Here is a 17,952-nt window from a genome sequence, read left to right as displayed (position 1 = left end):
ATATACCTACTTTCATAGTGATTTTGAGCTTTAGAATGTAAAGATACAAACTGTCCTTCAATTATTCATTTTTTCATTTTTTTCAAAAGCATATGTTGAGAATTTACCTTGTATGAGACAAATAGTAATTTTCCAAATGTGAATAATAGTCCTCAAAGTGCTGAATTAAAAAAAAATGTAAATGCTATGTAATAAAATTCTTCTTTGCCTCAAGTGGAATTGCTCACTCATATAATCAGCCCCATTATGTAGTGAAGATTTGGTGGTTAATTAATAGATTTCAATCATTAGGTCAAATGGGATAGCTGATGCTGCAGAGTTGGTTTCCTGGATCAAAGGATCTAGTTTTGCTATCCACAGAGATGAAATAAATGGAAAACTGCCAGATATCTCCTTCATTTTGTATTAGGTGGACAGGGCTAGAGATGGGCAAAAAAGCTGAGTTTTAAAAGGCAGGATGATTTTAAAGACTGCAATAACACTGGGGGAATGAATTCAGTGTCATGTGGGAGAGCAGTGATTAATCAGGGCCAGATGGAGCTGGTGTGACAGACAAGGAGGACCAGCTCTCTGAGGCTCTGGGGTGGCTGAGGGGCCTGCTGGGAAGTGGCACGGAGGATAGTTGCCGAGTGGTTAGACTTTGGGAAACAGTTCTTCATAAGAAAAAGTGTATAGTACGCTGCGGAAACATGCAGATCCAGTGTAAAATGGGGTGAGTAGATCAAAATGAATCTTCCTAATCTCAAATTTGGCACTTCTAATTGTCAGTTAGTGTTAGTGTCTGGGAAACCTGGCTTTGGATTTTAGTAAAGATGGCAAATCCCTGATTGTTTTTAGGCAGAGCGATGGGTCAGAAATCCCAGGATTCCAGGCTGTGATCTTTTTTAGTGCAGGGTCTATGTCCGGCTCACCTTTGTATCCTGGGGTCTACCCTGAACCCAGCTCATTGAGGGCCCCTTAGAGCTGTTGGATGCCTGTATCTCTTGGTTCCTCATTGCTCTACAGATGAAGGACTCTCCTGAGTGAACTCTCCCAAAACTTGGAAAGAGCAGCAAGACAATCTGAGAACAGGCTCTTGTTTCTTCAGAGAGATTTTCATCCTGGAATCACATCTTTAAAATTTAATAACAAATGCCTGACCATTGAGGCAACAGGCTATAAAGATATTTGAGTTGTTTGTTTATTTATTTAACAAATATGGCTTCTTGTGAGGTACACACTGATTTATTTAATATCTATTAAAGTCATTAGAAACTATTTGTAAAAAATCTTAAGAAAAATTGGGAAAAAATCCTGACTAGATCGTATAAGTTCCACCCACCTCCCCCCTCTGACAAATACCAAGATGCTAACTTGGAATATGGGTTGGGGGGAAAAATCTGAAATACTGAGCATTATTTTGAATCATACAAGAAGACACTAAGATATCCAAGGAAAATGTCAAACAGAAGTTAGTCTCTCTGTCTCCGTCTCTGTCTCTGTCACACACACATACCATCTTTTAATGATAGGATGGGGGGAATCTGAACTACGCTGCTCAGATGGGCTTGAGTCAGTTAAGTAGGACATTTGCCTTTGCCTCTTGCAGCCCTTACTCCTCATTTGTCTCTCTGCCCTTCTATCCAACAGGCAGACCACACTAATGAGTCCTGAGGCTGCAGAAAGGGCTTAAACTTCTTGTAACAGACTGTATTTCTTGTGCCATTTCCGTATAGGTCAGCTTAAAGACTGCCTGCTCCTTCTCTTGTCCTTCTCTGTGTGTCCTTCTTTAAGACACAGATCATATGTCACCTCCTCTGGAAGCCTGCACTCTCCCAGGCAGGGTCCCCCTTCTTGGCACATTGTGTTGTAATGGCGTGTCTTCATGTTTATCTCCGTGACATCTCTAGTGACAAGTAAGGATCTGACCTATAGAAAGTGTTCAATAAACAGAATGACTAAATTACTCATACCTTGAAGTATCCGCATTGTGAACCATGACTTTTCAAACTTGACTTTGAAAGGGACATTCCAAGGACATAATGAAAGATCCATGTAATGTTAAGATCTTGCCATTATTCCTGAGACATTTTTTGAGCCTAAAAACTCAGTGGAGGTCAGACTAAGTTTAAAGAGCTCCATGAAAGGTTTGAACAACTCCAAAAGAATAAAGTGATTCTACTATACTGTATACAGAGGAAAATCACTACTGGCTGGTGCCCCATTATCTTGGATTATTTCAGTGGGTAAGCAGTTGAATGACTTAGATTTATACAGTCCTTTATAGTTTATGAGTACTTTCTCTAGGTGATTTCACTTGATACTCCTAAAATGCTGTGAAGTAGGTATGCATTTTTATTCCCATTTCAGAGTACAAAGTGAGGATCAGAGATGGTAAATGACTTCCCTAAGTCACATAGCCAGTCCAGTGCTTTCTTCATTCCACTCTGGTTCTGAAGAGATGCCATCTTGTTATTTGTCTGAGCAGAGTCACCAAATAACTTCTGTGTTGGATAATAGGAACTAGCATTTGTCAAGTTGCCATTTTTGTGCCAGACGCTGGGTTAAGCACTGTGTGTTGATGCACTTAATGCTCATGAAATGCATTTCATAGGTATGGAAACCAAAGCATAGAAAAGTTAATTAACTCCACAATCACATAGCTGCTAAATAGCAGTTCTTGATTTAAAATTCAGGCAGTCTGACTTCAGAGAACATGCTCTTAACCACTCTAATACTTGCTCTTCAAGAATACAGGTTCTGAAATTAGATTACCAAGGCTGGAATACTGGCTGCTACTCTTGCTAACAGGGTAAACCCAGCCAAGAAATGTAATCTCTGAAAGCCTCAATTTTCTGATTTATAAAATGAGATTAAAAATAAAGCTAGGAATAAAAGAATGAAATATGCCACAGTGCCTGGCACATAGTAAATGTCCCACAAATGTTAGCTCTTATTTTGGCAATAGATAATTCTGTTATCCATCACTACATGACTGGATTGTAGGAAGTGATAGGAAGTCATTCCTGGAACTTTGAGAGTTTGATATATGAAATCAGAATATAACAGATGAGAACAAAGCCATGTAATTCACTGTAAAGAAACAGTGACTCCCAGTCAACCAAAACCTGATCATAGCTTAATTGATAGGTTGTCAATAAGCATGAGGATGGAAGAGCAAAGATCAGCATGGAAAGACAAAGAGAAAAGGTTTAGAGACGCAACATTTATGCATAGGCACCCAAAACTGTCCAGGGGAGAAGGTGACTTGACCTGGGTATGCTCCTAGCTATGTGCATGGGGTATATCAATTCAAGATTGAGGATGACCACATTAAACAGAAGTCTGACTCCCATGGATTAACCTGGGGGGTGACTTATTTTTCTCTTGGACTAAATCTGGTAGTGGATCATCTGGGCTGCTATCAGCAGACACCCTGTCTCCTTTCATGTTTCTGCTCTGCTATCCTTGGCTGTCATCCTCATGCCTGCCTCACAGTAATAAGATGGCTGCTCATCTTCTGTCCTCCTGTCTACATGCAGGTAAGAGATAGGTGGAAGGCATAAGAAAGAAGGAATGGCATCTATATTTGGAAAGGAAAAAATTTTCAAAACTTCAGGCAGACTTTGGCTTATAAGCCACTGACCAAAACTGTGCCGTAAGGAGCTCTTAAAAAGGAAGAAAGCATGGGAAATAGATATCGAGTATGCAATTATGCAGCAGTTTTCTCCCATAGATCCACTCTCCAACCTTCTCCATCCCTTCTGCCCTGGAAGCTGACCTGTATGGCCTGCATCATAGAGTTGCTGGGGTTTTGGCTTCCAGTTTGGTGTGGCCAATGGGAGCCCAGGCAGGAGGCTAGAGGGAATGAAAAGGGGAAGTCAGGGTATGTTTCCTCAACTTTCTTCTTGAAGGATTACCTAGAAGTAGCTGTTCTCTTGATCAGAGATCACAGCTTGTCTAAGATGGTCCTCTATATAAACTTTTTTTATGGGTCCCAGTGGCCATTCCTTCCCCATCTCTTAGGCTTATGGAGTTTTAACAGCCTCAGGATCATGCTCTTTCCCTACGCCATGCTCACATTTTTGTAAATAGTTCTTTCATTAAACCCTCTTTAAAGCATCCCAATTTGCACATGTGCCATCAATTTTGTGATTGTCTGAGAATATTCATCCGTGTCTGCCACCCAAGGTGTATTTTTATGGTAGAAATGAGTGCATTACGGTATTACGGTGAATCCCATCATTTATTTAGCCAATAGTTATTGAGCATTAATCTACCAGAACACAATGCTAGATAAAAACCCAATTCCTTATCCTCTAGTAGCTCATAGTGATTTAAACATTTACATCACCCAACTTACTTTCCTTGCTAAGTTTTCAAGCTTATCAAGTCAATTATAAATTACAGTTTGGCCTTCTGTGCTGCTTTCCCACAGGGATAAAATTCATTTTTCTTGCTATCCCAAGATCCAACTGATTAATATATTAATATATTTTTATTGAAAATGAAGCTATATAGAATGAAGACATATAGAATAGAATGGTGCCTGAGAGCATGGATTTCAGAATCAAATGAGCATTCAAAACTCAGAAGATGTATAACCTTAGGCAAGTTATCTTGTGTAAACTTGGGCAAGGTTTCTGCGGACCTGAGTAGCCTTACCTATGGATGGGGGTAACTTGCGTTTACTTTCTCTGCTGTGAAGACTGAAGGAGTTCATGTGTCACAAAGCTCATAGCCTACTGTCTGGTTCAGAAATAAATGGCAGGTATTCGAGTTTAAACATTACTTTCTTCTGGGTATGTTTGGCACAAGTTACCTTAAAATGACTGTCACTTCTTAAGAGACTGACTGTTGAGTTTCTTGACCTATAAAACTGAGGAACAGGCCCTGGTGTATAATGACTTCACCAGAAAATGTTACAGAGGAAGGCTCTCTGTTGGCAGCCTGCAAGTTAGTCTCAGTCCTCTGCTTTGCTTGAGGATGTAATCCGCATTAACAAGAAAGTCCCAGTCCTTGGAAGTTGGAATCTAGAAACTAGATTGGGCACTCTAGTTCCAGCAAGTAAGAAGAAGTAGGATATTCAGGGTGACGACAGGTTGGCAGGACCGGGCAGAAGCTCTAGGACCAGGCAGAGGCCATTTGAATTCAGGTGAGTCAGGAAATGAGGGAAGCATCAAATAGTGTAGATGAGCTCTAAGATACAAGAACTCCAAAGCTTAGGAAACATGCTAGCAGGTAAGAGACACCAAAATGGCATCTGGACTACTTGTTCTCTGCAATCCTTTTACTTTTAATTTTAATTAAAAAATGTTTTAAAGGTATTTATTTTTAAATTTACATCCAAGTTAGTATATAGTGCAACAGTGATTTCAGGAGTAGATTCCTTAATGTCCCTTATCCATTTAGGCCATTCCCCCTCCCACAACCCTTCCATCAACCCTGTTTGTTCTCCATATTTAAGAGTCTCTTATGTTTTGTCCCCTTCCGTTTTTATATTATTTTTGCTTCCCTTCCCTTATGTTCATCTGTTTTGTATCTTAAAGTCCTCATATGGGTGAAGTCATATGATTTTTGTCTTTCTCTGACCGATTAATTTCACTTAGCATAATACCCTCTAGTTCCATCCACATAGTTGCAAATGGCAAGATTTCATTCTTTTTGATTGCTGAGTAATACTCATTGTGTGTGTGTGTGTGTGTGTGTGTGTGTGTGTGTGTGTGTGTGTGTATATATAATCTTCTTTATCCATTCATCCATCGATGGACATCTGGGCTCTTTCCATACTTTGGCTATTGTTGATAGTACTGCTATAAACATTGGGGTGCATGTGCCCCTTCGAAACAGCACACCTGTATCCCGTGGATAAGTCCCTAATAGTGCAATTGCTGGGTTACAGGGTAGTTCTATTTTTAATTTTTTGAGGAACCTCCATACTGTTTTCCAGAGTGGCTGCACCAGCTTGCATTCCCACCAGCAGTGCAAAAGAGATCCTCTTTCTCCTCATTCTTGCCAACATCTGTTGTTGCCTGAGTTGTTAATGTTAGCCATTCTGACAGGTGTAAGGTGGTATCTCATTGTGGTTTTGATTTGTATTTCCCTGATGATGAGTGATGTTGAGCATTTTTTCATGTGTCGGTTGGCCATCTGGATGTCTTCTTTGGAGAAGTGTCTATTCATGTCTTTTGCACATTTCTTCACTGGAGTATTTGTTTTTTGGGTGTTGAGTTTGATAAGTTCTTTATAGGTTTTGGATACTAACCCTTTGTCGGATATGTCGTTTGCAAATATCTTCCCCCATTCTGTCGGTTGCTTTTAGTTTTTCTGATTGTTTCCTTCACTGTGCAGAAGCTTTTTAGTTTGATGAGGTCCCAGTAGTTCATTTTTGCTTTTGTTTCCCTTGCCTCTAGAGAAATGTTGAGTAAGAAGTTGTCCGGCCAAGGTCAAAGAGGTTAGGGCCTGCTTTCTCCTTGAAGATTTTGATGGTTTCCTGTCTTACATTTAGGCCTTTCATACATTTTGAGTTTATTTTTGTGTATGGTGTAAGAAAGTGATCCAGATTCATTTTTCTGCATATCACTGTACGGTTTTCCCAGTACCACTTGCTGAAGAGACTGTTTTTATTCCATTGGATATTCTTTCCTGCTTTGTCAAAGATTAGTTGGCCATACGTTTGTAGGTCCATTTCTGGGTTCTCTATTCTGTTCCATTGATCTGAGTGTCTGTTCTTGTGTCGGTACCAGACTGTCTTGATGATTACAGCTTTGTAGTATAGCTTGAAGTCCAGGATTGTGATGCCTCCTGCTTTGGTTTTCTTTTTCAAGATTGCTTTGGCTATTCGGGGTCTTTTCTGGTTCCATAAAAATGTTAGGATTATTTGTTCTAGTTCTGTGAAGAATGCTGGTGTTATTTTGATAGGGATTGCATTGAATATGTAGATTGCTTTGGGTAGTGTTGACATTTTAACGATATTTGTTCTTCCTATCCAGCAGCATGGAATGTTTTTCCATATTTTGGTGTCTTCTTCAATTTCTTTCACAAGTTTTCTATAATTTTCAGTGTATAGATTTTTCACCTCTTTGGTTAGATTTATTCCTAGGTATTTTATGATTTTTGTTGCAATTGTAAATGGGATTAATTCCTTGAATTCTCTTTCTGTTGCTTCAATATTGGTGTATAAGAATGCAACCGATTTCTGTGTGTTGATTTTATATCCTTCGACTTTGCTGAATTCATAGAACAGTTCTAGCCGTTTTTTGGTGGAATCTTTTGGGTTTTCTGTATAGGGTATCATGTCATCTGTGAAGACTGAGAGTTTGACCTCCTTTTGGCTGATTTAGATGTCTTTTATTTCTTTGTGTTGTCTGATTGCTGAGGCTAAGACTTCCAAAACTATGTTGAATAACAGTGGCAGGTCTTTGCAGTCTTTTATATTTTCTTCTCTGGCATAGGCAGGCATATTTAAAGATGTGTATTTTTGTTAGAGGAACTGAATTGAGAATATATAGTGAAACTCTGGTCAAAGCAGGAAAGGAGGGTTTAGGAATTCCAGAATCTCTCCTGCTAAGACCTTGGTTAGTTATGACTGTTTTGAAAGAATCTAGAAAGGGTTTCTGTTTGGCTATTGAATTCACATAATTAAAAAGCTGGAAATAATTAAAAAATCTGATAAAGGGTTAGCATCCAAAATATATAAAGAGCTTCTAAGACTCAACACCCCAAAAAACAAATACTCCAGTTAAAAAATGGGCACAAGAAGTGAATAGACATTTTCCTCCAGAAGATATACAGATGGCCAACAGACATGTAAAAAGATGCTCAACATCACTGATCATCAGGGAAATACAAATCAAAACTGCAATGAGATATCATCCCACACCTGTCAGAATGGCTAAAATCAACAACAGAAGAAACAATAGGTGTTAAATGTGGAGAAAGGGGAACCCTGCTACACTGTTGGTGGGAATGAAAACTGCTGTAGGCACTCTGGAAAACAATATGGAGGTTCCTCAAAAAGTTAAAAATAGAATTACCCTATGATCTAGCAATTGCACTACTATTTATCCAAAGAATACAAAAATACTAATTCAAAGGGATACATGTATCTTGATGTTTATAGCATCATTATCTACAATATCCAAATTATGGAAACAGCTGATGAACGCATAAAGAAGAGGTGGTGTGTGTGTGTGTGTGTGTGTGTGTGTGTGTGTGTGTGTGTGTGTGTAAAATGGTATTTTACTCTGTCATCAAAAGGAGTGAAATCTTGCCATTTGCAACAACATGGAGGGAGCTAGAGGGTATCATACTAAGTGAAGTAAGTCAGTCAGAGAAAGACAAATACCATATGATTTCACTTATATATGGAATATAAGAAACAAAACAAATGAGCAAAGGGAAAAAAGAGACCAACCAAGAAACAGCTTTTAAGTACAGATGGTTATACAATCTGATGGTTACCAGAGGGGATGTGGGTTAGGGGTTAAACAGGTGATGGGGATTAAGGAGTGCACTTGTGATGAGCACCAGGTGTTGCATGGAAGTGTTGAATCACTCTATTGTATACCTAAAACTAATATTACACCATAAGTTAACTAACTGGAATTTAAATAAAAACAAACAAAAAAGAAGAATCCCCAGAATAAACATTATACTACTACTCTCTTATGTAGTTTTGATCATACATTTTTTTTATGTTAATAAGACCTTAGGATTCCAGAGACCATTACAGCTTTCAAAATGTTTTTTACTTGGATGATCTAATTTAATCCTTATAGTAACACTGTGAGGTACTTATGATTATCTGTTATTATTGCTCTGTTGTAGATTCAGCTCAGCTCAATTCCACTGAACATTTATGGAGCACCTACTGTGTGCCTGGAATTCTGCTAGGTTCTGGGGTTTCTTTCATACATAAATGAAGAGCATCCAAATGAGAATAAGCAAAAGTTGTTGTTTTTTTTTTTTTTTTAATCTAGATCTTGCTATAGCAAAGGAGTTAGCACCATCACTTGTGTTTGGTACAACTCAGTGGCAGGCAGAGGAGTGGGAGAGTTTTACAGTGAAGAAAGCAGTGGGTTTCAACTATGCCCGGATTAGAGACTGTTGTCTTAGGGAAGCTGGAGGTGGGCCAGAATATCTAAATGCAGCACAAACTCCGTCTTGGTTGGCAGAGCATAATTGGCCTTTTCTGGTTGGTCCCAACTTGCAAGTGGGGCAAAAATTAAGGAAGCTGTCAATTGTTGATAAAGTCTTAGCTGTTGTGGGCAGATTGTTACAGAGGTTGTGGTTTGATTCTTGGGCAGGTTGCTGTAGAAGTTAAGGGTCAGAGTTCTGTTTCTGTTGATGGTCTGGCTGTTGTCTGTTTATATAGTCAGCATCTCAATAGTGTTGGTGACAAATTCAAAACAACTTGGAGCATGGATTTTATGATCAGACAGATGAGTATTCAAATGAACTCACCAGATTTATAGCCTCAGGCAAGTTACGTAATCTCTGTGAACCTGAGTAACCTTACCTGAGGCTACTTATCTGCCTGAGGGGATGAAGAAACTTCTTTAACCAACTTTCCTGCAGTCATGAAGCAAGTGGAGTGAAGAGCTATAATTTAATCTGGGTTTTCTAGCTCTGTCCAGTGCTCTTCCTGTTCAGTTTTGGGAGTTTATAACTCACTTTGGGGAAGAGGTGAGCACAGATATTTCCTTTAGTAAGATAATAGTGCACTTCTGAGCATGAGTAATTTCCTCTTGGATCTTGTATCTGTGTTGCTGTAGGTGGTGATCACTGAAACACTTTTCTTACGTGCTCTAAGAATTTGACAAGAAAAACCTGGTCCAATAGCAGAGGTGCTGCAGAGACCAGCATCAGGTGTCCAACTTAATAGCTTCAAGCCTCCTTTTGGAGGCTATTTGACTGTTTTCTGTTTTCCCTGGGATTATCACCATTATTTGCTAACCTCCCCCCCCCCCCCCCCCCAAAGACTCTCATTTCCTTTTTGGGTTTTTTTTTATTAACCTTTTTTTAAAAAATGTTTTTATTTATTTTTGAGACAGAGAGAGATAGAGCATGAACAGGGGAGGGGCAGAGAGAGAGGGAGACACAGAATCTGAAGCAGGATCCAGGCTGTGAGCTGTCAGCACAGAGCCCGACGTGGGGCCTGAACTCACAGACTATGAGATCATGACCTGAGCTGAAGTCGGAGGCTTAACCAACTGAGCCACCCAGGTGTCCCCCTTTCTGGTTTTAACAGCTGCTTCACGTTTTACTCTACATCTCAGCTCACTCAGCCATCTTTGGGAAGTTTGACAGCTGTGCTGACCACTCTTCCAATATTATGGTTTCACGCATTCTCTATTTGTTTTTTCAGTAAGCAAAATTTACTAGGCAATGACTAGGTATCAGGGACTGTTCTAGGTGTGGGGGAGAAAGAGGGGAAAAGAATATAAATGTAAAAGTGTATACAGCTCACCAGGAAACCTTGTGAAAATGTGGATTCGGACTCTAGGTCAAGGTATATCTAGTATATATTTCTAGTGAGTTCCCAGGGGATGCTGCTGGTTTGAAGATCACAGTTTTAGAAGGACGGATCTAGACAGCACATGTAAACCATCTAGCACACAGGGCCGGTGGTTACAGATGCCATCTTTTAAATACATACCTATTGAGCTGAGTGAAACCTTTCAGATTCACGTTGGTCTATTGAGGTTGGACAATTAAATGATGCTGTCAGTTGGGAGATCAGTTTAATACAAGGCATTATGAGGTTTACTCACCAGTAAAACACACAGCTCCTTTTGGTTTTTAAGATTTGAAATTTTAAATAACCTGAAAAAAGTCCTTTGACAAACTGAGACCAGTCTTTTAGAGAGATTGCATGATATAATGGCAAGAATAATCATTGCTGGAGCCACACAGCTTGGGGCTGGAAACATGCTCCGTTCCTTTGCAACTGTGTGTACCAAGAAAATCCTAGTTCTTTCTTCCATATGTAGTAGGTTTTACTACTCTCCCAGTTTTATGGTCAAATGTGCAAATATGAAACTTACTTTGTTCCTCTAATAACTGAACTAAGCTTATCTTTTAAGCCTCTGTTTCCTTAAGAGCAGAGAATTCAGGAGCGCCTGGGTGGCTCAGTCGGTTAAGCGGCCAACTTCGGCTCAGGTCATGCATGATCTCATGGTCCGTGAGTTCGAGCCCCGTGTCAGGCTCTGTGCTGACAGCTCAGAGCCTGGAGCCTGTTTCAGATTCTGTGTCTCCCTCTCTCTGACCCTCCCCCGTTCATGCTCTGTCTCTCTTTGTCTCAAAAATAAATAAAACATTAAAAAAAAAAAAAGAGCAGAGAATTCAATCATACCAAAACTTGGTAGATTCTGCCCCCACCACCCCCTGCCCTGGATTCTTTTTCTGTTCTCTTCAGAGATGTCTGTCTCAGTTTTGGAGAGCTCATGTGTGGTTCACATGTTGTTGGGAGGCAGCCTTTTCTTTCATCCTTGGTCTTTCTATTTCTGTTTTGGTGTCTTATGCTGTTACACCTTGCACATTTCTTCGTTGTTAATCTCTTTCTAGGTCTAATCTGCCGCTAAATTATCTACAACACCAGTGTTTCTGGTCTCTGGATTTTGCAGACCATTTTGCATTCTTGTCTCCCTAGGCCAACTGCCCAATTCTCAGGCACTTCTGAATTTTTCTTGGGGGCATGGAAAACATTTAGAAATTATGTTTCCCACTGATGCATCTTACCTATATTTTATGTAATTATTCAATTAATATCAGTGTCTCCTATGTAACAAGCATGGCTCTAGACACCGGCACCAAATTCTTAACCCTAACATGATACTTAGCTTACAATAGATACTTAATAAGGCTATTTCTTAACATGAAAAACTTGCTAAGAAGATATAGAAATATTTGGTTGGATAAATGTTTCCCAAAATAACAACCAATCATTCATGAAAATAAGTAGAAATGTTTCAGAATGCTCTCTTTAACACACTCTAATCTCTCCAACAGTAAGTAAATGAAAGTGACCTTTGATGGATTTGGTGGTGTAAAGATGTCAGACTACTGGCAGAATGTTCCATAGTACTCAACTGTGGTGTCATTGATTTACTTAATTAGATTTTTGATTTACGTAAACCTTACCTGTGTTATTAATTCTAATACCTGATTATTCAATAGTGTGGCAGGCCCTTACTACAGCCCATTTCTTGCCATATCTCCCCTACCTGGGCTACAGCAGTTCTTATATGTGAACTTTGTGATTTAGTAACATTACTGATAGAATGCTAGGGGACATTGGGCATATATATAAATATGGAACATATGTAATTGTGTTTTTCTGACGTCTCTATCCTACGTTATTCTTGAGTCTTAGAGGCTTCTGGGGTGGGGTTGAAGGTACTTCAGTTTTCTTTGCCTGAACATGGTCTTTCGACTCTACTATGGCTTGATGGTAGATACTTGATATTGGAGTATATGATGGTTTAGGGAGAGGGCTTCTTTTGGAAGGGACTTACAGATTGCCTTTGCTCAGGAAATACCTAAACTGCATGGAGTTTTATCAGCTTTCTCTGGCTCTTGGCTGGACGTAGGCAGAAGGATCCCTTAGAGCCACTACCTACAATCAAATCTCATTCCTTCTAATTTCTTCCCCTCACTGGCTTTTTAAAATTTGGTGTCTTTTTGTTGAGGGAAAAAAAGGGCTTGCACAATATTTGTTTTCATTTTATACCTGATGTTATAAACTTTCTTCTCTAAGTCTTCTAAGCCATTAGCTTTTTAGAGTTCCAACCCTGTTTTCTTTCTCTAAAGTCTAGCCTAAACAGACAACTTTAGCTTTCAAAATTATTTTCTCGGCTCTCAATCAAAACAAAACAAAGAAAAACCAACAACCCATTCAGAGGCTTATTTGCCTTCCTGGCTCTTCTCTGTATTTGCCTTCCCTGCAAAGTGATGAATTTCCCCATTTAGAAGCTGGTGGATCACAGGGCAATAGAAAGACTGAGGCAAAGAGAAACCTCATTTACTCTCCCAGGATTTTATCACTTCATGTGTGAAAGAGGAAAGAAACATGAGATAGTTGGGCATGGAACAGAGATGACCTCTGTTGGCACCTCTTGTGCCCCCAGAAATGTACCACAAATTATGGAGACAAAAAGGATAAAGGTAGCGGGTATAGATATAAGTGGGCCATTACTGGTAACTAATTTAAAACATTATGTTTTTATATTAAAATGAATATTTTGTATGAACATACGTACAGAGAAAACAAAATTTTCTTTGAATTTCAATGTAGCACCCATAATGAAAACATCCAGTTTGTAGAGGACTATTTAAGCCTCTCCCCATAGACCTTGAGGGTACCTGTTGGTGCTTTCTTGTCATTAGGTGTATGTGGTGGATGCCTTCCAGAAGTGCTTGCTTAAGGGAATTATTCTAAACTACTTGGCTGTGTGTTAAGACTTAATTCTCCGCTTCCTCTCGAATGAAATCTTCAGTCTTTATCAAATGGCTAAAGCCCAATCTTTCTAAGAGAGGGAGCTGGCTGTGCTACAAGAATTCATGTTTCCATCCTCTCAAGTCCCATCTGTGCCCCTGATGTCACCTGGAGAGATAGCTTTTATAAGAGCAAAGGAGGGACAGGCCAAGGACAAAACATGGATGAGTCAGTCAGAAGCCATCAGGGGGGGCAAGGCCTCTTCCTTGCCTTCTCACATTGTTCCTGTTAATAGGGGTTGTTTATTTTACTGTTCCTTTCCTGTGCTTTTAAAGGCTGCCTTCTGAGATGGCAAAAGCTTCCAAGACCTTTAGAAATTCTGCATGGTTACCTATCTTTGAGCGGTTTTTAGGTAGAACTGTGAGACATTTGCTTCTCTCCCCAGGATTATAGTTATAATTTTAAGGTTATTTCTAATGGATCATGGCTGAGAAGAAAGAGAAAAAAATAATTTGTCATGGAGTTCCCTTCCCCCTACTCAACATACACACACATGCATACATGCTGCAAAAGGGAAACATGTTCGAAATAGAGGCAGACTAATTATCCAGGTTGGAATAGGGCCAGGATATTGGTCATTGGATTCTCTCTCTTCCCTCCCCAGTTTCTTTTCCTCTCCCTTCTGTCATCTTTCCTCAACCATCAGGTGGGTGGGTGGGTTGCTGGCTGGCTGCTGGTTGGCAAACAGAAATAGTTTAGGAGCAAGTGTTCTTGGGGTATGTTCACTGAAGGATGAACCAGAGCAACAAAGAATGGTTTTTCTCTCGATGTTCAGCCAATTTACATCCAAGGAGAGCAGGTGGGGAGATGTAATTTGTAAATGACTGCAGACACAGAAATTTAAATCTGAGTAGGTGATAGTAAGATCTTCCGAAGTGAAATGATGGAATTGTGGAAATTAAATCGTTTTCAAGAAATATGAGTGGATGGGGGATGTTTTACTCAAAGAGCAATATATAAGGGATGCACATATCCATCACAGCAGACAATAAATCACTTTATTCTGAGAGCTGTAAGAATGAATGTGGATGCTTTTGAAGAGAATGGATTCTGTTGTGATGTAGGCAAGAGGATAATTAAAACCAGCAAAATTAAAGACATTGGAAGTCGAGCAATTCAAACGGACCTGGTGTGTTTAATGAACTAGCCCTTTCCTGGTTGGTGATGTGTCCTTATGTTAGCAACAGCACATTGTTTGCACAAAGAAACTGTGCTACAGATTAATTCAGTCATCAAAGATACGCCCAATGAGTGCTACGAGTTGTAATCTGGATTTCAAAGCTGCAGTCTGTTGATGTTCAGACAGTTTAAGAGGATTTGTTCAATAAGCAGAGATTTGTCTTGCAACAAAACTGTCTGGGCCACCTACAGAAGAAAGCAAGCTAAACTCTGGCAGACTTGCCTCTGAAGCACTGTAGCAACTGGCTGCCCCAGACTTACCATTTCATACACATTGCTGGCTTCTTTTGGGCTTACTTGGTCCCTGTGCTCAAACCGGACTGGTCTCCTCACTACCAGAAGCACCTGTCTGCATGATTTCAGGCAGTGTTTCTTGGTGGATGCTCTTTATTTCATCTAAAAAGGCCTTTTCTTCTCCTTGGCCATTCTGGGTACATAATTATTCTTTAGGATTCTTCCTCTGGATGCACATCTTACAAAACTCCTTCATTCTGTGATGACAACCTGCTGATGGAGAGTGAGGAATGTTAAAGATTATTTACTGGAATCCATATTCGTTGCAGTGTGGTGGGAAGGACACATCCTTTGGAGCATCAGCCCCACCTGGTAACAGTTGCTGTGTATTTTAGGCCCTGCATTAAGTAATTACAGTCACTATTCCATTTATTTCTCAAAGCAATCCAATAGGAGAAAAGTGAAGCACAAAAAGATTAAATAACTTGCCAGGGCTATACAATGAGTAAGTAGTTGATTTGGAATTATATCCCAAATCTCTCTGACTCCTATGCCCAGTGCATGCTGTTACTGTTATCTCTCTGGCTTGGACAATTTTTTTGTATTTCTAGTGCCTTCCAGGCCGTACATATCAATTGTGGATAAGGATTAGAGATCATGCACATTCAACACCCAGGACAATGCCTGACGCTGTTGCTTCCTAAATGGTAATTAGGTTGTTATCATAATCATGTGGTTGTTTCATCCCTTGCTAGTCAGTGTTTGGTCTGTGGACCAGAACATCAACTTCACCTGGGAGCTTGATAGAAATGTAGAATCTTAGACTGACCTCAGCCCTCCTGGATCGGAGTCTTCCTCTTAACAAGATTCCCAAAAGACTGTATGCACTGTAAAGTTTGAGAAACACTGGCCTTACTCTATGCTTGCATACCCACTGAGAATGAAACTTGTTACCTTTTTATTTTGATTTTTGTTTATTCTTTATAAATATTTTTACACTTACAGAAACATGACAAGAATAGTACAAAGAACTCTGGTTCCTTTTCATGGAGAATGGTATTTAGAAATTAAGATCCACGTGCCAGGTAGGCTCAAAACCACAGGATTCCTTCCAACTTTCTCCCTTTGCATTTTTGTAACTCACTTCTCTGATGGTGGAAAAACCTGGCTCCTCAGTATGTTTATGTATTTGTTTATTCCCTTTATATGTAATCAGTTCTCTGATCTGCCCATCTTCCCATCTGGCTCTCTTCCTTGTATGGGTCCCAACCCCCAACCCTCACCACTAGACCTGGGGGCCTATTTTTTATTTCCAGAGACAGCTCTATCTAGCCTAGAACAGCTCTTATTGAGGGAAAATTCTTTCTCATACTGATCTAAAGCCATAGTCTTGTAGCTTCTTCTCTCTCTTTTTACTTGAAGAGGTATGAAGTCTAAGTGTGCTTAGGGGTAGTATAATGTGGTTGGAAAGAGCATGGCTTGGAGCATGAGACACGGTTGTATACTTGTTCCCTGTGAGAACTCTTCTAGTTATATAATCACCCCTTGCCTCAGTTTTTTCATTTGCAAAATTAGGGACAACATATGTGCTTGCAGATAATTGGGGGCCAAATGAGACAAAAAAATAATGGCCCAGCAGAGTGTCTGGTCCTTATTAAAGACAAAATAAAATGAGTTCCTCCCATCCTTTCTTCCCTTCCTCCCTTCCTTCCTTCCTTTCCTTCTTCCTTTCCTTCCTTCCTTTTTTTATTTAATAAAATATTTCCTAAGTGCCTGATCTGTGTTACATAGCAATAAATAAAATAGACATGGCTCCTTCTCTTACAGAGCTTACAGGATAGAGAATAAATAGGTATATTTTTAAAAATTACCTAAACATGCAGTTAGAAATTGTGATGAGTATTTGCTGTAGGTGCTGGGATATAGGAGTGAGCTAGATAAAGAAGGGCTTCACTCTCATGGAGCTTATATTTTACGGGATGAGAGACATAATGAACAAGAAACAAATCAATGCATAAGGTAATATTAGATAATGATAAGGGCTGTGAAGAAGCACAAGCAGAATGATGTCATTATGATAGGGCCACAGGATCTTCTTTGTGCCAAGTGGCTGTGGGAGGTCTCTCTGATGAGGTAGCTCTTGGATTGAGCCCCAAGAGGTAAGGAGTCTACTACATGAAGATATGAAGGAGAATGTCCTAGAGAAATGCAGTGGCTGGACAGAGTGAATTCATGTGTTGGAGGAGCAGAAGGAAAGTCCATGTGACTGGACCTTAGTGAGTAAGCGGTGAATGGTGTGAGATGGGGCAGGAAAGGGAGGTCCAGCTAGGTCACATAGAGCCTTGCAGGTCACTGTGGGCTAGTCTGTGCCATGTGAGTATAGAGAAGTTCACTCTTCTATGGGCTCAATTTCCATGTGTGTCAAAGGGGAATGCTAATATTCTCCAAGCTGACATCATAAGGTTTGTTGTGAATATAAATTGAGGTGAACTATGAGGGGGCACCTGGATGGCTCAAGTTAATTAAGCCTGACTCCTGATTTTCGCTCAGGTCATGATCTCACAGTTCATTGGTTTGAGCCCTGTGTTTGGGATTCTCTCTCTCCATCTCTCTCTGTTCCTCCCCTGCTCATGCTCTCTCTCCCTCAAAAATAAATAAATAAATTTTAAAAAGACCTAAAAAAGGATGAAATATAAGGCACACATTGTAAAGCACAATGTGATTGTTTTTGTCATGTCTTCTAGATGTTTGCTAAAACTCTTCATGAGTGAAGAGACAAAAGAAAAAGATAACAAAGGTGCAAAAGTTGGCCAACTATGCAGTCTGTGTTTATCATCCCAAAAAGGAAAGAACAAGAGACACATAGAAAAGGGCTACAGATTTGAGATCACAAGAGACAAAGCTTTCTTAGAACACATTTTCAGGGAAGCAGGTAGATAGCATTTAAATGGCTTGATAAAAACACTTTCTTTAAGTGTACAAGTAAAAAGGTTAACAATTTGAATCTATCTTGACATTTTTGAGTGTCAGCCCCCAGGGCTATTTTCTTCCTTGCTTAGGAG

Source organism: Prionailurus viverrinus, chromosome B1 (assembly GCF_022837055.1).
Source record: "Prionailurus viverrinus isolate Anna chromosome B1, UM_Priviv_1.0, whole genome shotgun sequence".
Classification (NCBI taxonomy): Eukaryota; Metazoa; Chordata; class Mammalia; order Carnivora; family Felidae; genus Prionailurus; species Prionailurus viverrinus.
This window is presented reverse-complemented; position numbering follows the sequence as displayed.